Raw genomic sequence first — 27,500 nt, 5'->3', positions numbered from 1 at the left:
TCATCCCCGGCACCATGGTTGTTATGGTGTCAGGATAATTGAAACACGTTATTTCTATCATTACATTGTAATATAAACTGAAATAGTTCAACTCACCATAATGCAGAATCATTGGGAGCCCTGAGCGTGTCACTTGCCACTATCTCTTGTCACTTGCCACTATGCCTGCCACCAGATGGGGATGTCACTTGCTACGCTGCCTGCCACCAGATGGGGATGTCACTTGCCACTATGCCTGCCACCAGATGGGGATGTCACTTGCCACTATGCTTGCCACCAGATGGGGATGTCACTTGCCACGCTGCCTGCCACCAGATGGGGATGTCACTTGCCACTATGCCTGCCACCAGATGGAGATGTCACTTGCCACGCTGCCTGCCACCAGATGGGGATGTCACTTGCCACGCTGCCTGCCACCAGATGGGGATGTCACTTGCCACGCTGCCTGCCACCAGATGGGGATGTCACTTGCTACGCTGCCTGCCACCAGATGGAGATGTCACTTGCCACGCTGCCTGCCACCAAATGGGGATGTCACTTGCCACGCTGCCTGCCACCAGATGAGGATGTCACTTGCCACGCTGCCTGCCACAATGGGGATGTCACTTGCCACGCTGCCTGCCACCAGATGGGGATGTCACTTGCCATGCTGCCTGCCACGATGGGGATGTCACTTGCCACGCTGCCTGCCACCAGATGGGGATGTCACTTGCCACGCTGCCTGCTACCAGAAGGAGATGTCCCTTGCCACGCTGCCTGCCACCAGATGGGGATGTCACTTGCCACCATGCCTGCCACCAGATGGGGATGTCACTTGCCACCATGCCTGCCACCAGATGGGGATGTCACTTGCCACCATGCCTGCCACCAGATGGGGATGTCACTTGCCACTATGCCTACCACCAGATGGGGATGTCACTTGCCATGCTCCCTGCCACCAGATGGGGATGTCACTTGCCACCAGATTGGGATGTCCCTTGCCATGCTGCCTGCCATCAGAAGGAGGAGGGCGGAACAGCGGTGCGGGCAATGAGAGATGTCATCTCTCTCCCCCGCTGCTGCACCGCTGACATTACTAGCTACTCTCGATTTTTTTAAAAATGGCACCGGGCGGTGCAATCACGCTACTGCGCATGCGCCGCCCGGCTGAGCGCTTACGAGCTTTCCTGAGCACGGCCGGCTTCGGAACGGCGCATGCACAGTTGCATGGTCAGCTCGCGGCCATCTTTTCTATGGGCACTGGTGCCCATAATAGACTTTAATGGGCAGCACGAAAGGGGGGGCGGCCGCGAAGTCGCTGCAGGAGCGGCGCCGCCCCTACACCACTGCCACCCCGAGGCCTGGCCTCGGTGGCCTTGTGGCAAATCCGGCCCTGATTGCAGCTCTCTCTGTGCAACCACTTGGCTCCTCTGTCAATGTGCATTCTGCCTGCTCAATATCAGACGCTCTGTCTTCTGCCGGTAAACAGAGCACACTGAGACACACTGTCACAGAGCTCCTATGATTGCAAAGACTGCAAAGACAGAGCTGCGTTCTCCCTGTTTAATCTGCAGGACTGAGCTATCAGTTTGATGGCTCAGATTGTGACCAGCATTCATTTATGTATGAAAGCCCCTACTGTACCTTCTATTCATAAATTATTCATGTGTAAATGAAAATAATATCGAAAGAAATGGTGCTTTCTAAAGAGCGATCCGTGTTCGGAGGCAGTGAGGAGCGTGCCACAACTGTGTGCATTGCATATGGTTCCATGGTGCTTGCAGAGTGGCCCCATTCACTTGAAAGTGACAGAGGTCATAATGCCTGCCACGGCCTTGGAGCAAAGTGGCAAGTGTACAGCCCTGGCCACGGCCTCTGCAATTAAAGGGTGTAGCAGTTTGGGGTCTGGTAAAAGTGCTAGTGTTAAGAAGCTCTTAAAGTGTATATATGGTCAAAATGTGAAATCATTACACTCATTTCCACATTGTATGCGACAGGGGTTATAATTTTTTTCCTGCAGCTGCAGCATATCTACAACCCTGTACGGGTTTATCAACCCTTTATGGCTGCCTTTATTTTTTTGTCCCCATTAGGGTGTACACAGGTGCAGTCTATTATCTCCACTGTAGGTGGCGTTCAACCGCAGCATATTTGTAGTAGGAGGAGAAGTCAAGAGGAACAGGGTTTCTCTATGGTTTCCTGGGTCACTGGGGAAGTTATCCAATTGGATGCTGCTGCCCCATGTGACTCTGGCAGCCATCTTGAGTGAGGCAGAGACTATTTAAGGACTGATTAGCCTCTGGATCACGTTTACAGGCAGCAGAAGGGGTGCCCCCCCACCACCACTCACCAGTGACTCTCCCTCCCAGGAGAGCCCAGGATTCGATCCGGCTGTTCCATCGGCTGATCATGGAGCTGATCTGAAATTGCAAGGTCTCCAAACATTTCGATGGTCTAGGAGACCAGAAGCAACGAGTCTTCGTCATGTCCAGTTAGGGCAGATGTAAACAGAGCCATTTTTTTTTTTAGAAAGCATGAGATCAATGTTTTTTTTTTTTTTATCTCAGGGCAGGGGAGAGATCTGGGGTCTTATAAAACCCAGATATCTACATAATGAGTACCTGTCACTGCCTATTACTGTCACAAGAGATGTTTACATTGCTTGTGACAGCAATAAAAGTGATAAAAAAATGTAAAGGGACAGTGTAAAAATGTTTTAATAACATATATGATGAAAACATTTTTAAAGCGCCCCTGTTCCTCTGTACGCGCACACAGAGGCAAAGTCATACATAGATCGTACACACATATGTAAATGGTGTTTGCACCACGCGTGAAGTTTCGCCACCAACGTTAGAGCAATAAATCTAGCTCTGGACCTCCTTTGTAACTCTCAACTGGTAACCTGTAAAACATGTTTATGCCTATGGAGATTTTTAAGTATTGTAGTTTGTTGCTATTTCACAAGCGTGCGCAATTTTAATGCTGATCTATTTACTTGGCGTAACATCATCTTTTATATTTTACAAAAAATATTGGGTTATATATTGTGTTTTATTTGCATTAAAATTAATTAACGTGTATTTTTTTCCCCCAAAAAATTGTGTTTGAAAAACCGCTGCGCAAATATCATGTGACATACAAAGTTGCAACAACCACCATTTTATTCTCTGTGGCATCTGCTAATATATATATTGTTTGGGGGTTCTAAGTAGTTTTCTGGCAAAAAATACAGATTTTTACTTGTAAACAAAAAGTATCGGAAAAGGCTGGGTCTTCAAGCTTCATTGAATTTTCTTTCAAGATTAAATCAATAATATTTTGATACGTTGTCACAGGGTTCTTAAATGGCATGGTGCCCATAGGCTGGTGCCTACTCTGCCTATTTGGTATTCCACCACTGAATTCAGGCAATAAAAACTTGACTGGGGTTTTCACTTTTACCTACACTATCCAAAACCCCCCAAAAAAAAAGGTTTTGCCTTTACATACACTTTATGAACCCCTGCCGTAAATGAACCCAACTGTCATAATCCATTATTATTCTATCAGATTTCCAACCAGCTAATACTCCCAGTCCAATCAAGAGTTACATCTCCTGACATTTAACAAAGGTTCAGTGTTCCATGATTTTTACATGGTATGGATAAAGGAGAAAAAAAAAGCTATTTTGCCGTGAACACACAAGTAATCTCTTGCTCTGGAAAAGTCAAGGAAGCAAATGCCCCAGGGACCCTTTATGTAAATTCTCTCCCCCTTTAATATTACAGACATTAAAATCCTATCGGCAGGCATCCTATACGTTTGTAAGGATTTGCTGAGCACTTTCAGATCTGTGTAATATAAAACACGCAGCGCCCGCGGCCTTCTGGGGTACATGGCAGTCTATGAAATATAAGAATGTGTGATGATTTCATGCTCCGTCGTTAGAAATGGCGCACATGCTCCATTTTTTTTTTTCACAATCTCAGATCTTTCTTTTTAAACCCTTGCCAGTGCATCTGACTCCTTCGTCTCCCGCAGTTTATCGCATGGTTTGGAGTAAGGGAATACGGTGACAAAAACAGTCAGATGTCTGATGAAAGCCAGCACAGAAAAATGAATGCGAGGAAAAGTTTATTGCACCAACTCTCAGATTTATTTTAGGATTTTCTTCCCTCTGTTTTTACTTGGTGATCTGGCCAGTAACACACCTCTTGTATTGGAAGGCCTCCATTCTGGATGAAAGAGGAACAGAGACACCTTTAGACAGCAGCATTGTCATTATGGGGGGCTGGGGAGTGTTAGATGTACTAGCAGATTTAGATACACTAACAAATTGAAGCCAAACTCCAAATCTCACTGTTTAAGAAATTAAAGTAACAATTGAGTTCTTTTTGGGATAAAGCTTTTACATAAATAAATAAAAGTTGATCATAGTAAGCACCCCTGTCAGTGGCAAATGATTTTTTTTCAATACCGTTCACACCAGTGCAACTTGTCATGTGATTTGACAGATCAAAATTGCACTCTATTACTGGCTATGTAACCGTTTGTGCGACTCTGACTTGCACCGACTTTGAAAAGGTTCCTGCACTATTTTTGACGATTTCATGTGCGACTTGTATTGACACCTGTGCGACTTCATGAAGTCGCACAGATGTTGGCAAGCTGCACATGAAATCACACTGACTGGTGGCTTTGAAATCGTGCTGAAGTAGCGCGATTTCAAAGCCACATTCAGTGTGAACCCGGGGCTAACTGCTACATCTGCAGGAGAGCTTGTTCTGTTTAACCACATGCCGACCAGCGCATGACGATATACGTCGGCACAATGGCACGGCTGGGCAAATGGGTGTACAGGTACGTCCCCTTTAAGAAGTGGCATTGTGGGCGTGTGCGCCCGCCCGCCGCGTGCCCCATGACCGTGACCGCGGGTCCCGTGGACTCGATGTCCGCCAGGTGCCTGCAATCGATTCTTTGTAAACAAGGCATTTCCCTGCTCTGCCTAATGACATGACAGAGATCTACTGCTTCCTGTCATCGGGAGCAGTGATCGCTGTTATGTGAGTAGTAGCCCATCCCCCCTACAGTTAGAATCACTCCCTAGGACACACTTAACCCCTTGATCGCCCCTAGAGTTCCCTGCCAGTGTCATTTACACAGTAATCAGTGCATTTTTATAGCACTGATCACTGTATAAATGACAATGGTCCCAAAGTAGTGTCAAAAGTTTCCGATGTGTCCGCCATAATGTCACAGTCACGATAAAAATCGTAGATCGCTGCCATTACTAATAAAAAAAATGAATAATAAAAATGCCATAAAACTATCCCCTATTTTGTAGACGCTATAACTTTTGCGCAAACCAATCAATATACGCTTATTGCGATTTTTTTTTTTTTTACCAAAAATAAAAAAGAATACATATCGGCCTAAACTGAGAGAAATTTTTTATTTTTTTATAGATTGTTAGGGGATATTTATTATAGCAAAAAGTAAAAAATATTGCTTTTTTTTTTCAAAATTGTCGCTCTTTTTTTTGTTTATAGCGCAAAAAATAAAAACCGCAGAGGTGATCAAATACCACCAAAAGAAAGCTCTATTTGTGGGAAAAAAAGAATGTCAATTTTGTTTGGGAGCCACGTCGCACGACTTCGCAATTGTCAGTTAAAGCGACGCAGTGCCAAATCACAAAAAGTGCTCTGGTCAGGAAGGGGGTAAAATCTTCCGGGGCTGAAGTGGTTAAACAAATAACAGACTTACTGGCAGGATCACGTGATGAAAAAAAAAAGGAAAGGAAGCCTAAAAAGAAAACGAATGCAGTGATAACATCTACGAATTGGTAAGCTGCAGTATAATAAATGTTTGCTTTTGGGTTTAATACCGCTTTAATGAGTGGTGATATTCCCCTCTTACGTTGCTCCCTTAGCCCCCTATGCCATAACTACCAGTTACCCGAAATGACTACAAAGAAGCAATACAATTCACAATACGTAAATGATCCACTAACTACTTCTCCTAATCTGCACCCAGAGATCTGCTGACCAGCTGCGGTGGCAAATTATATCCTCTGTCTAATAAAAATTAATGAGTTGGCTTTAATAGCGTTTTTGTTGCCTCATTAATGCCAAGGAGCAGTACGAGAACAGCTTCAGAAGACATTTTTAAACATGAAAATATTGTCAAAATGTTCTCAACAAATGTCCGCTTGTTAATAATGAGGATCTAATTAAGGGGATGTTGGGCCGCACTATACGTTAAAGGGAAATGATGGAGGAGGACTTCCTGGTCAGAGTGCTTTTTTGATATACTGTCATTGGCAACTCATCCCTTCGCCGTTTTAACGTTTCAATGGAGACAGTGTTTGTTCTGTCTAATTAACCCGCCAGGAGAGATAAGAAGAAAATTACTGTTACAATTTAAAAATTGACAATTTACAAAGTAATTCAGATTTTCAGATGGCGTACATTAGAAGACTGAAAGAGTGGAGACAGATCATAAAATGCAGCCAGTGCTTAGGGCTCAATTCACATCTGAGCGCAGCAGAATCGCAGGCAGAGTTGTGTGATTCAGCCAGCGATTCTGGAATGCGTTAAAAACACGCCAAAGCATGCAACGTGTATTAAAGTGCCATTGATTGCTAATGACATCCCAAACACACTAAAGAAATGTATGTTTTGTCGCACAACAAAACGTCTTAAAAAATGCACCAAAGTAGACTCCAAATGGGTACAGGAGATATTTTAGCGCAGTTTTGGAGAGGAGGGCAGCCCATTCAAGTGAATGGTGTCATTCCAAATATGTGCTACAAAATGCACAAAAAATGTGAAAAACTTGACACGCCAGCATTGCTCAGATGTGAATGGGGCTTGGAGCCCTTTCACACTGAAAGCGCCCGGGCCTCGGAGGTAAAGCGGCACTATTTTTAGCACCGCTTTACCATCATTTTAGCAGCGCTATTCGGCCGCTAGCGGTGCAGTTTTAAAAGGTTAAAACCGCCCGGCAAAACACCACTGCAGTGGAGGTTTGCCGGCGGTACGGCGGCGCTGCCTATTGATTTCAATGGGCAGGGGCGCTACAGGAGCAGTGTATTCAATACTCCTATAACGCTGCAAAGAAGCTGCTTGCAGGACTTTTTGTGATGCCCTGCCAGCGCAGTGCCCAGTGTGAAAGCACTCGAGCTTTCACAATGGGTTTGCAGCTGAGGCTTTTTTCAGGCTCTTTATAGGAGCTGCTTTTAGCGCTAAAGCGCCTTAAAAACGCCTCCAGTGTGAAAGGCGTCTTAAGGATAACTCTACCTTGGTGCAAAAAAAAAAGCAAAAAAAAAAATTGCAAATAAAAACAATATAGTATAAACAAGGCATATTGTATTTGTACAATCTGTACACAGTTGGTACCCTCGGAAATGTAATTTCCTGCTTGTGTGATTGGCTCACTGATTTTTCCAGAAGTCTGCACTAAGATACAAGTCAGACTTTAGGCATCCTCTGCAATAGGAATTTCATTTATGGTGAAATACTCCCCAAGTGTTAAATACTTCTAAAGAGATGCAGACCCTGCAAATTCATCATACAAACTAGAACACTGAGAGTGCACCAGGTGATCTTAATAAACCAGGCCCTTCCATTCAGAATAAGTCTGCAAAGGATATTGTAAAAAAAAAAACATCTATTTCTTTAGAGCAGAAAAAGATAGGGATCTGCAACAAAGTTTGTTAAAGTTGAAGTCAGGGCTAGTACTAACTATGCTTAAAGTGGTTTTAAAGGCCCATGGTTTTTTTACCTTCATGCATTTTATGCATGAAGGTAAAAACCTTCTGTGTGCAGTAGTCCCCTCCCCCCTCCCCCCAGCTACCCCTCCCCCATAATACTTGGCTTTCCAGGGTTTCTACCTTCTCATTAGCTGAGACAGCAGCTGGCAACCACAGCCAGTGAGCCAATGAAGAGTAGGGCAGGGCTGACCCATGGCTCTGTGTGTGAATGGACATGCAGAGCAGCGGTATGTCCTGGGGTACTTGCTCTGGGGTACTCAGCAGGAGAGAGGAGCCAGGAGCTGATAAGCCTCCGACAACCACCGGCTAGGGTTGTCGGGAAGAGGCCCATGTCCCCATCAACATGGGGGCAAGGTGCTTTGGGGTGGGGGGGCGCAGAACGCAAATCACAAATCGAGGCAAAATCCCTGTAAAATCGCTATAAAAACGTGGTTACTAAAACGCGGAAAGCACAGCAAAAGCACTGCAGAAACGCTCAAAAGCAACATGCATAGATGTGAATCGAGCCTTACACAGTTGTCACCGTAAGACTTCCCAACACCACCTTTTCCTGTGACAAATTTTGGATTTTCATTCAATTTCTGTAGTGAAGACAATGGTCACCAGGGTAAATGGAGAGGGTGAATCCACCTGTTGGGAACACAGCAACAGCAACAAAAACATGAAACTTAATACTTCCTTACTCAGAGGGATGTGGTGGAAGAACAGAGGGACTGGTGGAAGAACGTAAAGCCGCGTACACACGAGCGGAATGTCCGACAGAAAAAGTCTGATGGAAGCTTTTCATCGTCTATACTGATCGTGTGTATGCCTCATCAGACTTTTTTTTTAATTTAAATTCTGAGGGACCTAGAAATGGAACATGTTCTAAATATTTCCGACGGAACCAATTAGAAAACCGCTTGTATGTATGCTGTTCCGACGGACCAAAATCGACGCATGCTCTGAAGCAAGTACGAGACAGAAGCTATTGGCTACTGGCTATTGAACTTCCTTTTTCTAGTCTCGTCGTAAGTGTTGTACGTCACTGCGTCACTCGGACTTTGGTCGAACTTTGGTTTGACCGTGTAGGCAAGACCGCTTGAATGGAATTCTGTCGGAGTTCAGTCCGTGAAACCTTTGGAGTTTATTCCGACGGCAAAACAGGTCGTGTGTACGCGGCATAAGTATTGGTGTTAGACATCAAAGAAATCCTGCACAGCCGCACTCCAAAAATATTTGCCTTTATTTAATAAAGTGTAATCCAAAATACAGGTCACAGCAAAGTGGAACAAAGCTTACGCGTTTCGCACTACACAGAGTGCTAAGTCATAGCTATGACTTAGCACTCTGTGTAGTGCGAAACGCGTAAGCTTTGTTCCACTTTGCTATGACCTGTATTTTAGATGACACTTTATTGAATAAAGGCAAATATTTTTGGAGTGCGGCTCTCCAGGATTTCTTTGATGTCTAACTGCTACGGTATTGCCAGCACCTGGACTTCTAGACTGAAGGAGATGCCTTTTACTTAGATCAGACCCACCTGGAGCTGTGATACTCTCTCTCTACTTGAATTTCTGGACTTTGCAAACATAAGTATTGGTGTTGGTTGGTGGGTTGGGGCCAAGTCACAGATTCACATTAGAGAAGATTTTCAGAATAATTAAAAAAAGAAGCCAGTCAATATATTAAAAATCAAATTTGCCTGGTCAGAGGAAACCTCCCACCCAAAAGTGGTATTTATTACAATGGTGGGATATGATTGTCTGAATCGGCCCCTGGCCTCATATGTGTTTTGGATTCCCCGACAGCGAGATCCCCCTGCAATCAAATCTGATTCTGTTCCTGTCCACCTGGGAGTTTAGAGTGTTCCCTTTTTTGCTCCTCCTACTCCTTAATAATGGCCACAAAAGGTGTGCAGACCAAGGAACTCCACACAGACATCTCACCATTAGAGTTATTATTATTATTATTATTATTATTATTATTATTATTATTCAGGATTTATATAGCGCCAACAGTTTACGCAGCGCTTTACAATATAAAAGGGAGACAATACAGTTATAATATAATACAATACAATACAATACAATAGGATTAAGAGGGCCCTGCTCAGAAGAGCTTACAATCTAATAGGGTGGGGCAGGTGGTACAAAAGGTTGTAACTGTGGGGAATGAGCTGGTGGAAGTGGTAGGAGATTAGTTGGAGACGTGATAGGCTTTCCTGAAGAGATGAGTTTTCAGGGATTGCCTGAAGGTAGCAAGAGTAGGGGCTAGCCGGATAGATGGAGGTAGCGAGTTCCAGAGGATGGGAGAGGCTCTGGAGAAATCCTGGAGACGAGCATGGGAGGAGGAGATGAGAGAGCTTGAAAGCAGGAGGTCTTGAGAAGAGCGGAGAGGACGATTTGGGTGATATTTGGAGACAAGATTAGTGATGTAGCTTGGGGCAGAGTTGTGAATGGCTTTGTATGTTGTGGTTAGAATTTTAAATTTAATTCGCTGGGTGATTGGGAGCCAGTGTAGGGATTGAAGTAGAGGGTTGGCAGACACTGAGCGGTTGGTAAGGTGGATAAGTCTGGCAGCAGCATTCATGATAGACTGAAGAGGGGATAGCCTATGGAGCGGTAGGCCAATGAGAAGGGAGTTGCAATAGTCAAGGCGGGAGATAACAAGGGAGTGAATGAGGAGCTTGGTGGTTTCATTTGTTAAAAAAGGGCGAATTTTAGAGATGTTACGGAGGTGAATTCTACAAACTTTTGACAATGATTGGATTTGAGGCTGAAATGACAAGTCGGAGTCTAGGATTACACCTAGTACCCTGGCGTGAGGGGAGGGACTGATGGTTGCATTGTTGATTTTGATGGAAAAGTCATGGAGGGGGGCACGGGCGGGGGGGAATATTAATAGCTCAGTTTTAGAGAGATTTAGTTTAAGGAAGTGGTGCGACATCCATGCTGATATGTCAGTTAGTAAGTTAGTAATGCGAGAGGAGACTGAAGGAGTGAGGTGAGGAGTAGACAGATAGATTTGGGTGTCATCAGCGTATAAGTGGTATTGGAAGCCGTGGGCAGTTATTAGGTGACCAAGGGAGGTGGTGTAGATAGAGAAGAGAAGGGGTCCAAGAACCGAGCCTTGGGGGACCCCCACAGAAAGGGGCAATGGAGAGGAGGAGACAGAGTTGTAGGTGACACTGAAGGAGCGCTGTGATAAATAGCCAGAGAACCAGGATAGAGCAGAATCTCGGAGGCCAAGGTAATGTAGTTTATTGAGAAGGAGCGGGTGGTCAACAGTATCAAAGGCCGCAGAGAGGTCAAGTAGTAGGAGTATGGAGTACTGGCTGTTGGTTTTAGCAGTTAGCAAATCGTTAGTGAGTTTTAGTAAGGTAGTTTCCGTGGAGTGCTGCGAGCGAAAGCCAGACTGTAAGGGGTCAAGAAGGTTATTTTCATTGAGGTAGGAGCTAAGACGGTTGTAGACTAAGCGTTCTAGAAGTTTAGAGGTGAATGGGAGTAATGAGATGGGTCTTAAGTTGTTCAGGTCGGTAGGGTCCAGTGAGGGCTTTTTAAGAATGGGAGTGATCTGTGCATGTTTTAGAGGGGAGGGGAAAATGCCACTAGAAAGGGAGAGATTGAAGATGTGGGTGAGGGAGCATAGGATAGAAGAAGAGGGTGACCGTAGTAGTTGTGAGGGAACAGGATCCAAGGGACAATTGGTTAGGTGGGCATTCGAGAAAATTTTTGTAACCTCTTCCGTAGTAGCCAATTCAAAAGAGGAGAGGGTTGAATGTGCTGCTGGGTAAGGTATGATGGGTGGGGAAGATGTACGCACAGTGGAGATGTCCTCACGAATTGCATTGATCTTGTCTTTGAAGTGATTGGCAATCTCTTGGGCAGTGAGTGAGTTAGTGGGTAGAGGGGGTGGTGGACGAAGCAGAGAGTTAAAGGTTGAGAAGAGCCGACGGGGACTGGATGACAAGGAATTAATAAGAGAGACAAAGTAGGCTTGTTTGGCAGCATGGAGGCATGAATTGTATTTTAGAAGGGCAGATTTATATAGGGTGAAATCTTGCAGGCATTTGGTTTTACGCCACAGTCGTTCAAGAGCACGGCAATGTCTCTTGAGATTTCTAGTGTTGTCAGTTTGCCAGGGTTGTAACGGTCGGGGCCTAATTCTGCGTGTGGTTAGGGGAGCAAGTGCATCTAGTGATGATGAGAGTGAACTGTTGTAGACAGAAGTGGCCAGGTCAGGACAGGACAGGGGAGAGATTATGTCATATAGGTTGTCAGTAGCAGAATAGAGAAGAGAAGGGTTAAAGTGGCGAAGGTTTCTACAAGTAATTGTTTGCTGCTTGGAGGGATGGGTGGTTGGAGGCAAGGATACAGTGAAAGTAATGAGGTTGTGATCAGATAGAGGAAAGGGGGTGTTGGTGAGGTTGCCAGGGTTGCAGAGATGGGAGAATACAAGGTCAAGGGTATTACCATTGGAGTGAGTGGAAGTATGTGTCCATTGGGTTAGGTCAAAAGATGAGGTTAAGTTGAGAAGTTTAGCTGTAGTTGGGCTGTTGACATTGACAGGAATGTTAAAGTCACCAAGAATAATGGTGGGTATTTCAGAGGAGAGAAAGTAGGGTAGCCAGGCAGCAAAGTCATCAATGAAGCGCGATACCGGTCCTGGAGGCCTATAAATTGCTGCAATCCTCAGAGAAATGGGAGAAAACAGACGAATACAGTGCATCTCGAAAGAAGAGAGGGATAGAGAGGGAGGGACAGTAAGGACTTGGAAGGTGCTTTGTGGGGACAGAAGGAAGCCAACTCCACCTCCTTTCTGTCTGTTGGGTCTGGAGGAGTGAGTCCAATGGAGACCACCATGGGAGAGGGCAGCAGGAGAAGCTGAGTCAAAATTTTGCAGCCAGGTTTCTGTTATGGCCAGTATGTTCAAGCCATGAGAGATGAAGAGGTCATGTACAGATGTTAGCTTGTTACAGATGGAGCGGGCGTTCCACAGGGCACATGAGATTGGTGGGGTGCTTTGAGGAAGTAGGGGGATAGAAATTAAACTGAGTGGATTGCGGTGGTTGCCAGAGGGGGAGGGGTATTGGATATGTGGCTTGCATTTGGAAAATGGCGGACCAGGATTAGGAGAAATATCACCTGAGACTAGGAGAAGGAGGAGGGTGAGGAAGGCAAGGTGGGAGTGGGATGTGCATGAGCGCACGTGTCTAGTGGCCCTGGAGTTTATGTCAGCATGTGGGTGCAGCAAATGCAGGAGATGATGGGTGGCATAGTAGGGAGAGGGTAGGAGTGAGGGTGATATGTGCATGCTGCAGGGAAGAGAGGAGGGGTAGAGTAAAGATAATTTGAGGATAGAAGACACCAATGTGAGAAGGAAGAGAATAAGGAGCATGTTAGTGGCTAGAGAGTGGGAGACTAACCTAATATAAAATAAATTTCAAAGTTGGTTTGCTTGTCGTCTTGCAGAGTGGAGCAGAGTTCCTGTTCATGCAGCTTTAGTTATCCTGCTTTCGTTAAACTGCGTCGGTGAAACTGCGCATCACTCGTGACAGAGCCACTCAGGAAAGAGCCATGATGTCTGCGCCATGCCCCTGTCTGCGCCACCCCATAAGCTGCCATAAATTTATAGACAGCCTAAGCTGGGATGCATTTCTCAGTTGGTCATTATTGGGTCTGATGTGAGACACCTGAATATGGGGAGGAGATGGCCAGGGCCAGGCCAGACACAGGCTAGGGTCGTAAAGCTAATTACCTCTCTTGATCACTCAAGCCACATGGAGTTGAGAATCAATCACCAGTAATATTGCTATTGCAGTGTGTTTGTTATAGAGCTAGCAGTAAATATGGAAGTTTAAAGATATGGCAGCAGGAGACAATTACCAAAAATATTAATAGCAGACTCAGCAAAGCCAGTTCAGTGGGGATGTACAGTTGGATAGGAGATAGGAGACAATTACCAAAAATATTAATAGCAGACTCAGCAAAGCCAGTTCAGTGGGGATGTACAGTTGGATAGGAGATAGGAGACAATTACCAAAAATATTAATAGCAGACTCAGCAAAGCCAGTTCAGTGGGGATGTACAGTTGGATAGGAGATAGGAGACAATTACCAAAAATATTAATAGCAGACTCAGCAAAGCCAGTTCAGTGGGGATGTACAGTTGGATAGGAGATAGGAGACAATTACCAAAAATATTAATAGCAGACTCAGCAAAGCCAGTTCAGTGGGGATGTACAGTTGGATAGGAGATAGGAGACAATTACCAAAAATATTAATAGCAGACTCAGCAAAGCCAGTTCAGTGGGGATGTACAGTTGGATAGGAGATAGGAGACAATTACCAGAAATATTAATAGCAGACTCAGCAAAGCCAGTTCAGTGGGGATGTACAGTTGGATAGGAGATAGGAGACAATTACCAAAAATATTAATAGCAGACTCAGCAAAGCCAGTTCAGTGGGGATGTACAGTTGGATAGGAGATAGGAGACAATTACCAAAAATATTAATAGCAGACTCAGCAAAGCCAGTTCAGTGGGGATGTACAGTTGGATAGGAGATAGGAGACAATTACCAAAAATATTAATAGCAGACTCAGCAAAGCCAGTTCAGTGGGGATGTACAGTTGGATAGGAGATAGGAGACAATTACCAAAAATATTAATAGCAGACTCAGCAAAGCCAGTTCAGTGGGGATGTACAGTTGGATAGGAGATAGGAGACAATTACCAAAAATATTAATAGCAGACTCAGCAAAGCCAGTTCAGTGGGGATGTACAGTTGGATAGGAGATAGGAGACAATTACCAAAAATATTAATAGCAGACTCAGCAAAGCCAGTTCAGTGGGGATGTACAGTTGGATAGGAGATAGGAGACAATTACCAAAAATATTAATAGCAGACTCAGCAAAGCCAGTTCAGTGGGGATGTACAGTTGGATAGGAGATAGGAGACAATTACCAAAAATATTAATAGCAGACTCAGCAAAGCCAGTTCAGTGGGGATGTACAGTTGGATAGGAGATAGGAGACAATTACCAAAAATATTAATAGCAGACTCAGCAAAGCCAGTTCAGTGGGGATGTACAGTTGGATAGGAGATAGGAGACAATTACCAAAAATATTAATAGCAGACTCAGCAAAGCCAGTTCAGTGGGGATGTACAGTTGGATAGGAGATAGGAGACAATTACCAAAAATATTAATAGCAGACTCAGCAAAGCCAGTTCAGTGGGGATGTACAGTTGGATAGGAGATAGGAGACAATTACCAAAAATATTAATAGCAGACTCAGCAAAGCCAGTTCAGTGGGGATGTACAGTTGGATAGGAGATAGGAGACAATTACCAAAAATATTAATAGCAGACTCAGCAAAGCCAGTTCAGTGGGGATGTACAGTTGGATAGGAGATAGGAGACAATTACCAAAAATATTAATAGCAGACTCAGCAAAGCCAGTTCAGTGGGGATGTACAGTTGGATAGGAGATAGGAGACAATTACCAAAAATATTAATAGCAGACTCAGCAAAGCCAGTTCAGTGGGGATGTACAGTTGGATAGGAGATAGGAGACAATTACCAAAAATATTAATAGCAGACTCAGCAAAGCCAGTTCAGTGGGGATGTACAGTTGGATAGGAGATAGGAGACAATTACCAAAAATATTAATAGCAGACTCAGCAAAGCCAGTTCAGTGGGGATGTACAGTTGGATAGGAGATAGGAGACAATTACCAAAAATATTAATAGCAGACTCAGCAAAGCCAGTTCAGTGGGGATGTACAGTTGGATAGGAGATAGGAGACAATTACCAAAAATATTAATAGCAGACTCAGCAAAGCCAGTTCAGTGGGGATGTACAGTTGGATAGGAGATAGGAGACAATTACCAAAAATATTAATAGCAGACTCAGCAAAGCCAGTTCAGTGGGGATGTACAGTTGGATAGGAGATAGGAGACAATTACCAAAAATATTAATAGCAGACTCAGCAAAGCCAGTTCAGTGGGGATGTACAGTTGGATAGGAGATAGGAGACAATTACCAAAAATATTAATAGCAGACTCAGCAAAGCCAGTTCAGTGGGGATGTACAGTTGGATAGGAGATAGGAGACAATTACCAAAAATATTAATAGCAGACTCAGCAAAGCCAGTTCAGTGGGGATGTACAGTTGGATAGGAGATAGGAGACAATTACCAAAAATATTAATAGCAGACTCAGCAAAGCCAGTTCAGTGGGGATGTACAGTTGGATAGGAGATAGGAGACAATTACCAAAAATATTAATAGCAGACTCAGCAAAGCCAGTTCAGTGGGGATGTACAGTTGGATAGGAGATAGGAGACAATTACCTGTAAAAGAGCAGAGAAGACATGATCAGAATTGATAACTGCGTCGGTGAAACTGCGCATCACTCGTGACAGAGCCACTCAGGAAAGAGCCATGATGTCTGCGCCATGCCCCTGTCTGCGCCACCCCATAAGCTGCCATAAATTTATAGACAGCCTAAGCTGGGATGCATTTCTCAGTTGGTCATTATTGGGTCATAAAATAAATTATAAAATAAATATAGGAAAATGTTGAGTGGATTAATTCTCCAACATCTACCATGAATGTAGAGCAAATATAAGAAGAAAATGTTTAATGGTTGACACATTAAATTTGCACATTAAATTTGCTTTCATGACCCATACAATTTACTAGATCTATTTGATTACATACCAGAGACAAATTTCACCTGACCTCTACGAAGTCCTTGCTGACCTTGTTTCTTTGTAATCCTAATATTCCTGATAGCCTGTCTACCTCTATGGTGCTTCCTTGGAGAACAAATTACTTTCATTAACTTTAGGGATATAGTAAATCGCTGCTCCCTTCGGCTGCTGGCGTTCTCCAAACCTCAGGATAAGCATGGTCTTCCTAATTCCTCATTCTATAGCTATTTGCAGATTTAACATTATGCACAGTCCCTTACAAGAGACCTTGTCTTTGCCGACTCAATTTGAGAGAACTTGTGCAAAACGACCCTCTAGAAAAGCTATGATGTCTGATATATATCAAATTCTGGCTACTATAACAGTGGAACCATTTCCTAAACATTCTTATATGTTGAAATGGGAAGAGCTGCTGGGCCGTGAACTCTCCATGGAGGTCTAGCAGAAGCTTTGGTCACAAGCACATAAAAGTTCCGAGTGTACAGTTTATAAAGAAAATGCTTATAAGATTTTGTTTTTGTGCTATCCTACCCCTGAGTTCCTACATACAATTTTTCTTTCCATTTCCGATGTCTGGTGTTGGAGATAATTCAGCGGTGGGATCTCTTTTTTTACATTTCATGGATGTGCCCACAAATTATGCCTTTCTGGGAGGAGGTTAACTTGCTAATTTTTAAGGTTGTTGACAGGTCTGCTCGCCTAGATTCGCTGATGCATCTTTTTGGGCCTCCTGGTGCGGGAGCTAGGGAAACATCCTAAAAAACTGATGATATTCCCACTGCAGCTAGATGTCTCATCGCTGCAGGGTGGAAACAGACAACCCTCCGACATTTACTGCCCTTCTCCAGCGGATTAAAGACGTGAGAACCATGGAATACCTTGCGGCTACACTGCGTAATACCCTAGCTAACTTTTTAGCTGTATGGGATGCTTGGGATGATTACTTAGCCCTTAATGTACCTTAACTGTCTTACACGTCTACAACACACTGAGTAGCTTCTTTCTCTTTTCTACTTGGGGTCTGGCTACCCTTCTCTTTTTTCTTTCCTCCTTGCTCTTGACACTTTTTTTGCCTTTTATGTACCGTGTTGCTGCATTGTATTGATATCATGCATCATTTTATTTTGACCTGTTGTACTATAATATGCTCTTGTATGGGCTGGTCCATGTTGGGTTTGCTGCTGTGGCTTCAGTGTGGGTCACCCCAGTTATTGTCTTCATTACTTGGGAAACTGTTTATTCGTTACTTTGTTTTGTCATTTGTGCAATGTTTTGATGCAGTGCTTTCTGGTACATATAATACCTAATTTCCGACTCTTTTTTCCTTCTCATACTACTATTGTTTTCTGTGAAACCTGAAAAATTCTTCTCTAAACAGTTAATTTAAAAAAAAATTGCTTTCATGATGACATAAGTATAATTTGCTTTGCATTAATTGCTCTTGACTTATTGAGTTACCACAGGTTACAACGCACGCTCTACTTGTTAAGAATCAGATAAGCTATTAAACATTAACTGGGATAATTTATGCATATGAGCTACAAAGGATGAAGACAGGGTCAATGGTATTTAAATCACTGAACAAGATTAAAGAAACAACGCGATGTTAGAATATTAATCCAAATTTCCCTTTTCAGTCTAATCTAATATTGGCATAGAAACCCGATTACAGAAAATTCTATACTTGTAGTTTTTCTGAACGTTAAAGGAGAAAATATAATTAGTTGCGCACTGGAGGAACTCTTTTCTTTTGGAAAAATAGTTACAACTTAATTTCAGCTTTTCAGTCACCTTCGCAATCTAGTTAGATGCAAGACTAAAACTGGCCATACACCAGTAGAATTTAGTTTAAAAAAGTTTGTTTTTAGAACGTTTGTTCAATTTTGTAATTGTTAAGCATAATATCCATAAATGGATTGAAATTCAGCCAGTTCAACAGGAACCGGACAAGTTTTGATTCACCTATTGATCAACTTCAGTACAAGCAACCTGTCGGGTTTTTATTTGTATGATCACTGCTGCTGACTGTAACCGCCAGCAATGATCATTTTATTCTGATGGAGGGGAATCCTCCCACTGTCAGAATACAACAGCGCAGCAGAAGGGATTGCCCCATCAACACTGACTGTGTTGATGGGGGAATCGAGCAACTTTTTCTTTCTTTCAATCCAGGAAAGAAAATTGCATTATGTATGACCTGCCTTAGTGGGGGCAAATCAACTTTCATTTTTGAATCTGGAAGCAAAAATGTTTTAAAGCGGAGCTCCACCCAACAGGCTCCACTTGTTTGCACTCTCCACTGCCACATTTGGCACTTTTTGAGGGGGGGGAGCAGATACCTGGCTTTGACAGGTACCCACTTCCACTTCCCGTTCAGATCGCCGTGACAATCTAAGCCAGAAGTTGGGCCCCCCTCCTTCCCCCGCAGTCTTCTGGGGCACATCACAAGTCCCAGAATACAACGGACCATTCACAAGGTGCAACTCGACTTGCGCATGTGCAGTAGGAAACAGGCTGTGAAGCCGCAAGGATTCACTTCCTGTTTCCCCTACTAGAAATGCTGGAGCCTGCACCTTCCACCCCAAACTCGCTCATCCATGTCTTTATGGACCTTGCTTTGTGCACTGGTATGCAGTCATGTTAGAACAGGAAGGGCCATCCCCAAATTGTTCTCACACAGTTGGGAGCCTGAAATTATCCAAAATGTCTTGGTATGCTGACGCCTTAAGAGTTCCCTTCACTGGAACTAAGAAGCCAAGCCCAACCCCTGAAAAACAACCCCACACCATAATCCCCTCTCCACGGAATGATTTGGATCAGTGCACAAAGCAAGGTTCATAAAGACATTGATGAGCGAGTTTGGGGTGGAGGAACTTGACTGGCCTACACAGAGTCTTGACCTCAAACCGATAGAACACCTTTGGCATGAATTAGAGTGGCGACTGCAAGCCAGGCCTTCTTGTCCACATCAATGCCTGACTTCACAAATGCACTTCTGGTAGAATGGTGAAACATTCCCATAGACACACTCCTAAACCTTGTGGACAGCCTTCTCAGAAGAGTTGAAGCTGTTATAGCCGCAAAGGGTGGGCCAACTCAATACTGAACCCTATGGACTAAGACTGGGATGCCATTAAAGTTCATGTGCATGTAAAGGCAGGCGTCCCAATACTTTTGACAATATAGTGTATATGGCTGTGATGTGGTACATAGGGGTTATATTTAATGTTTACAAATGCTATCATGTTTATATGAACTTTTGATGATTTTAGGTATATATTGTGTTTTTAGCCCATTTTTTTTAAATAACCTGTTCTTTGGGACCAGGGGTTAATTGTGAACAAAGGTTAAAGTGGTTGTAAAGGCTCAAGGTTTTTTACCTTCATGCGTTTTATGCATTTTTATTACATTTCTGTTTGCAGTGCCCCTCCCCAGCCCCCCTAATACTTACCTGAGCCCCATCGCAATCCAGTAATGTACACGACAGCCTTGGCTTTCCAAGGACTCTCATTCCTCATTGGTTAAGGCACTGGCTCCCGCTGCAGTCAATCACAGCCAGTAAGCCAATAAGGAAAGAGAGGGAGCGGGGCCAGGCCGTGGCTCTGTGTGTGTGGATGGACACGCAGAGCCATGGTTCAGGAGCACGCCTGCTCATGTGCTCCCATTGCAAGCTGCTTTCTCTGGGAGGACTTGGCAGGAGGGAGGGGCCTGGAGCGCCGCCGGGGGACCAGAGAAGAGGAGGATCACTGCACAGAGCAGGTAAGTACAACATGTTTGTTATTTAGAAAAAAAAAAAAAAAACAGCCTTTACTGTCACTTTCAATGAGCTCTGAATGGTTTTACCCCTTCATGATCAGGCAATTTTTTTGCTATTTTGCACTGTGCTACTTTAACTGGTAATTGCAAAATCATGCAATGCTCTACGCAAATTACATTTATATAATTTTTCACACAAATTGAGCTTTCTTTCGGTTGTATTTGATCACTACTGGGTTTTTCATTTTGTATTATATACATGAAAAAAGACCAAAAATTTTTTACTTTCTGCTGTAAAACATATCCAATAAAATATAATTTTTTCATAAATTTAGGCCAATATGTATTCTGTTGCATGTCTTTGGACAAAGCAAGATTCACACAGTCATGTTCCTCCACATCTTCCCCTTGATATTGCATTTTTTGGAATTCTGCTATGAAGACACCATCTATCAGTTCAGCTTAACACCCACTAATGAAATGGTCTGTTGCTGTATGGAGAGCACTGGATTCTCTCTATTTTAACTTATTGGAGAAATTTTCATCTTGCTTCCTGTGAGGACAGGAAGTGATTGGAAATATCTCAAACAAGAGCGCAGTCAAAAACTAATTTTTTATGAAAGTAGGGAAGAGTTAAAGTGGAGTTACACACAAAAATGGAACTTCCGCTTCTTGGAATCCCCCCCCCCCCCCTCCGGTGTCACATTTGGCACCTTTCAGGGGGGAGCAGATACCTGTCTAATACAGGTATTTTGCTCCTACTTCCGGGCATAGATACCCGCGCCACCCGTGAGTATCTAGGCCATTTCTACGCCACTTCCCGCCCCCCCACTGGTCCCAGGAGACAGCAGGGACCAGTAGGAACGCGCAGCATGAGTCGCGAATGCGCAGTAGGGAACCAGGAAGTGAAGCCGCAAGGCTTCACTTCCTGATTCCCTTACCGAAGATGGTGACGGCAGCACCCGAGAGCCGAGGGACAGATCGGCTTCAGGTGCCGACATCGCGGGCGCCCTGGACACGTAAGTGTCCATATTTGAAAAGTCAGCAACTGCAGTATTTGTAGCTGCTGACTTTAAAAAAAAAAAATTGGCGGAACTCCGCTTTAACACTTCTTGCACTAAGTTTATTATCCATACCTTCCTCCTGGGAAAATCTCTCCAACGGGGACCCAATCAGGAATATGAATCTGAAAGAGGCTTTAACCCTTCTTTGCTGTACCCAAAACAAAATCCATGTGTCTATGTGGGGATCCTTGGTAATTTTATCTCTTTTCATACCGTTTAAACAGAGCTAAAAGAAACATTTTTAGCTGGAGTTAGGCTTTAATGTAGAATATACTCAACCATGAAATGGAACACAGAAAAGGTTCCTGGCGTTTTGTGAAATACAACATCCCCAGCACTCCTTTAGATATGATATATTAGCTGTAAGACTATAAGTATTACATATGATTCCTAGGGTTTATTTAGTCCCATCCACAGCACATATTGATTGACAAATATGATAGCTTAAAAGGTAACTGCACTAATATGGCAGTGGGCCACCAGCTTCATTAGACATACTTACCTGTTCGGGTCCTGCACTTCCCATTTCACAAAAAAGCCCATAGACCGCCTCAAAGTATATTTAAAACCTAAAAATGCACTTCTACTATTTGCTCCTTTTCAGTCTTTTAAATTCACCATTAAGAGCATTTTGTTATATCTGTTCAAAAAGTGCAAAAAAAAAAAAAAAAAACCTGTTCATCCTGCCAGAAATTTAGTAGCTTTGTGAAGCCTTTTTCACCCTGGGGCGCCTTCAGGTTTCTTTAGGGGTGCCTTGGAAAAATACCTAAAAATTGCTCAAAAATAACCTTCTAGCTGACGGTGTCCTAGCATCCAATGATGTCATTAGTTGATAAAAAGGACATCGGGCACCTGCACAGCATCCTTGTTTGCCCCTTCCTGTTCCTCTCCATCAGTACTGATGTAACATTAGCTGAATGAGGGAGAGCTACTAAGGGAGAAGAGAAACATTGGAATACTAGTCATAAACCAGTGTACAAATGTGTATTTGCTCTGTAAGAATAAATCTCCTTTAAAGTTGGGTGTCCTACTTGTGTGGATGTTGCTTTGTTATGTAAAACTATTTGTTTCAATTTTTACTTTTTAGAATGGGGTGCCTCAAGATTGTCCATATTTTTCAAGGGTGCTGTGACTAAAAAAAGGTTGAGAAACACTGGCTTGGTGATTAGCTCCTCTGATGTTCAGCAGTGAGGTCCTTAGTTCAAGTTCTGGTGAGGACACTATCTGTACTGAGTTTGCATGTTCTCCCTGTACTTACAGGTGTTTTCTCTGGGTACTCAGGCTTCCTCCCACATGCCAAAGCCATGCTTTTAGGTCACTTGGCTCCTGTCTAGATTAGCCCTCGCACATTCTGCCAAGCATTCCCAAGATGGCCGCCTCACCATTCCCAACAGCAAATAAAGCGCTTTGAGTGCCCAGGAAAAAAGTGCTATAGAAATCTTTAAGAATTATTAACTTTGTGCACATTTTGCCACTGCAACATTGAAATCTCTAGCAGTGTTCACCTCTGTTAACTAGAGAACATATAGAGATGAGATAAATGGGGGGGGGGGGGTAAGTTTTAGTCTTAACATACTTCAATTCTAATGCCCCGTACACACGGTTGGATTTTCCGACGGAAAATGTGTGATAGGACCTTGTTGTTGGAAATTCCGACCGTGTGTGGGCTCCATCACACATTTTCCATCGGAATTTCCGACACACAAAGTTTGAGAGCTTGCTATAAAATTTTCCGACAACAAAATCCGTTGTCGGAAATTCCGATCGTGTGTACACAAATCCGACGCACAAAGTGCCACGCATGCTCAGAATAAATTAAGAGATGAAAGCTATTGGCTACTGCCCCGTTTATAGTCCCGACGTACGTGTTTTACGTCACCGCGCTCAGAACGATTGGATTTTCCGACAACTTTGTGCGGCCGTGTGTATGCAAGACAAGTTTGAGCCAACATCCATCGGAAAAAATCCATGGATTTTGTTGTCGGAATGTCCGATCAATGTCGGACCGTGTGTACGGGTGGCATAAGGGTGACAACGCTGCTCCACCACGGATGCAACACAGACAGTAAGAGCCCTTTCACACTGGGGCGGTTTGCAGGCGTTATTGCGCTAAAAATACCGCCTGCAAACCGACCCAAAACAGCCGCTGCTGTTTGTTCAGTGTGAAAGCCCGAGGTCTTTCACACTGAAGCGGTGCGCTGACAGGAGAAGAAAAAAACTCCTGCCAGCCGCATCTTTGGAGCGGTAAAAGAGCGGTGTATTCACCGCTCCTAAACCGCTCCTGCCCATTGAAATCAATGGGGCAGCGCGGCTATACCGCGGCAATACCGCGGCTATAGCCGCGATATACGAGCGTTTTTAACCCTTTTTCGGCTGCCAGCGGGGGTTAAAACCACACCGCTAGCGGCCGAATACCGCTGGTAAAGCAGCGCTAAAAATAGCGCTGTTTTACCGCCGACGCCCCCTACCGCCCCAGTGTGAAAGCAGCCTAAGCGTTGTCACCTTGTTCTTGGAATTAGACATACTTTGCTGGAACACTGATACAACTACAGAGATGAAAGCCGCTACAGTACACACTTTTCTATGGCATAATTTACAGTTTCTGTCTTCTCTACAATATTTTATTTTAATACAAGTCTCGACCACAAATTTAATTGTGCCCGTTTATCTCCTGCTCAGAGAGTCCATTAATATATAGATTTTTGTAATAAAGACATCTTTTAGGAAATGCCAAGTGTCAATACTATCATCTGCGGGATGTGAGCAGTAAAGCAAAATAATAACATGCTCATAAATTATGCAAACTTAATATGGCTAGGAGATGCATGTATCAATGGCTGTTAATAATTAAACATTCAGGGTTCAATTCTCATTTAAAGCCAATCCCTACAATATATTTTTAACATAATAATTGAATTTACATTGAAGGACATCTTTGAAAAAGTGAATCTTTGTCACATTGAATTCAAAGGCCAAGTTCACCATTTCATTAAAAAAAACAAAAAACAAAAAATGAGAATCTCTGCGACCTGGAAAGAAGAAGAGATTCTGATTGGTCAGTGCAGTCACATGGCCATGCTGACCAATGACAGCTCCTCAAGGTATGCATTGTGATGGTACACAGCCTCCAGGCCTGTGTAGTGAAATTTTCAAGTGTGGGGACTGTTGGGGACAGACTGGTGTAGGTGGCTGGGAAAGGTGATCGTAACAGATAAGTATAGTGGGGACCACGGGGGTGAGGAAGCTGATGTTGGCTAGTTCACCTTTTTTGTTTTTTCTGAAAAAGATGAACTTAGCCTTTAAGATGTTAAACGAAAGGGCAAATGCACCTATGACGTTAAAAATGGGGAAGCTACCACTGCTGATTTGTTCCTCGAGACTCAGGTTCCATTGCTGTCATTGGCTTCACTACCTAATGGGCCACTGACCTGGAACAAGCATATAGTCAGAGAAGTCTGCACTCTCATCCTGTATACTTGTTCCAGGGCACTGAACAATGGGTAATCCAAAATGTTTAAGCTGGCCCTGGAGCAGAAGAGACAGTCTTTCAATGGGGACACCTGTTCTGGTGACCCCATATACATGTAGCATATTAGGGGAATTCTACTCACTTTTAAACCCTCTGTCAAGTATTTTTATTGCTGTCTGTGTACTCATTGTGGAGATTTACCCCTTTATTTTTACTCTTGACCATTGTCATCTAGACAGAAAGTAATGGGAAACCCAATATATTAGAGCTGACATTAGAACAAGAGGTGAGGGTTAATCATCCAAATGTTCCACTTAAACTGGCTAAGATGGGAATTGAACTCACTTTGGGGAGATTTTCCCTCACTTCATGTTATGTTTCTGGGACCAGAAGTAAGGGAAAATCTCCCCAAAACTCACAGAGGTTTCCATAATTTCTAAAGTCAAGACTGAGGTTTTGGCTTTAGATATACATTCACTATATTGGTGACCCATAGGTTCCAGAATATGTGTTCTTCTGGAAGTGGATGGTTTTCTTCCCTGCAGAGCCTGTAGAGATGCTGTCAGCTGCTGTACTATACTGTCCAGGGGCCAGTGAATCCTTTGCTCTCATATGTTAGCATTTAACATTGCAAATTGCTGTCCACCAATTGTGTCTTTTATGAAACTGTAGGAAAAAAGGGAGACTTTTGTTTCATGGCTCCTGGCATATTTTTAGTTCCAGTTTAACTTAACTTGACCTCCCACACAGCTAGTAGATGAAAGACAAGTGGCACCACAATAATGATAAGCTTGAGTTTCCTGTTAGCCTTTGGTTGGCGTTCTGCATAGTGAATCAAAGTTGTAATAACCTGTTTGAGCCTGTTATTTCCATTCTAATGTCAGACCAACCTGATTGAATTTTTGGACTCAATCACAAACCTTTTGGACTAGGGTGGTGCTGTGGACATAGCCTTAATCTTAAATTCAGCAAAGCATTTGATAAAGTTCCAATAATGATCTTGTGTAAAAGTAGTACAAGCTAGGACTTAACTCTTGGGTGGGTCAGGTATGTCTTTTTGTTGGTGCCACAAAAATGTGCGATAGTGTTGATATCCCTGGAGGTGTCTGTAACATGAAACATGATTTGGCATTTCTGGAAGATTGGTCAAAGCTGTGGGAACTGCAGTTTAGTGTTTTTATAAATCAAATAGTTGAGAATCCCTTGATAGAGTACAATATTTAAGTACAGTGTTGATCAAACATACAGAGATGTGGGGGTACTTATTTCAAATGAAGGAAAAATTAGCAAACAGTGTGGCCAGACAGTGGGAAAAGTAAATAGAATAAGGAGGTTTATCACTAGATGGATCATTAGCAGGAGGAAGGAGGTCCTGCTTCCCCTATATAGATCTATATAGATTATTAATAGAGGGATCACCAACAGGGTTAAAGAGGAAGTAAACATAATACGATGTCACATTCAATAAACACATTGTCAATACACTTTAAAGGAGTGGTTTCTGCTGACCCTTTGAAAGGGTTATCTGCTCGGGCAATGAGAAGCTGCCTAGCCATACCAGGTGAAACAGCCCATTTTCTCAATTTCCGGATGGGCACAACTGCATAAATACTGCTTTGTTCAAGCAACCATGGATAAGACATCTAAAAGATTCTTACATGAGGCTAATATGCTCTAAAGAAGTGTTTCCACTCACCCTGTGAAAGGGCTATCCTTTCTATTAGTGATCAGTCTCCTAGCCTTCCAGACAAACCATATTATTCGGGCTCTTCTAAAAAGGAAAGACAGATCAGTATGAAATTATAAGCCCTGCTGGTTCAGGCTGAGTTCACACTGGTATGACACGACAGTTGTACCATTTTGGATCCGACTTTGCCCTGCGACTTGAAGTCCGACATGCGTCTGACTTCAATGTACAGGGATCCGACTTTGATCCCCGACAATACCAAGCACTGTGTCTGGTTTGAATCTTTAGTGGGAACTCCATGCACAATGTAGAAAAAAAAACGGCATGGGTGCCCCCTCCAAGAGCATACCAGGCCCTTCGGTCTGGTATGGATTTTCAGGGGAAACCCCAAGCCGAAAAAACAGCATTGGGGTCGTATGCTGGTTCTTCTCCCCTCTCCGGTTCTTCTCTGCTCTCTCTGGTTTTTCTCCCTCTGTCGGCTGTCTTCTGCCGGGTCTCCTCCGCTATCTTCTCGCTCTTTTGCCTGGTCTTCTTCGCTGTCTTCTCCCTCTGTTCTTCTTCTGATGTTGACTCAACGCTCTCTCCTGCTCTAATGTCGGGTGCGCAGTGTGCCTCTACTTATATTGGCATGGGGCGGGTTTACTGGAGGCCCGCCCCTTATAATGTCACCTCTTGGGGCATGATCGGTTGGTGACGTCATAAGGGGCGGGCCTCCAGTGACCCTGCCCCATGCAGATATAAATAGTGGCACACTGTGCACCCGGCATTAGAGCAGGAGAGAGCGTTGAGTCAACATCGGAAGAAGAACAGAGGGAGAAGACAGCGGAGAAGACCGGGCAAAAGAGCAAGAAGATAGCGGAGGAGACCCGGCAGAAGACAGCAGAGAGAGGGAGAAGAACCGGAGAGAGAGCGGAGAAGAACCGGAGAGAGAAGAAGAACCAACAAAGGCAGAAGATTTCAGTGGAGGACACAGAAGAGTCGGAGAGGGGAGAACAGATCGGAAGAGATGCCAGAGCTGCCTAATAAATTACTTTATAAACATATGTAAGGTGTTTTATTTTTGACACTTTTTTTTAGGTGAATGGGTAGGGGTACAAT

Source organism: Aquarana catesbeiana, linkage group LG07 (assembly GCF_042186555.1).
Source record: "Aquarana catesbeiana isolate 2022-GZ linkage group LG07, ASM4218655v1, whole genome shotgun sequence".
Lineage (NCBI taxonomy): Eukaryota > Metazoa > Chordata > Amphibia > Anura > Ranidae > Aquarana > Aquarana catesbeiana.
This window is presented reverse-complemented; position numbering follows the sequence as displayed.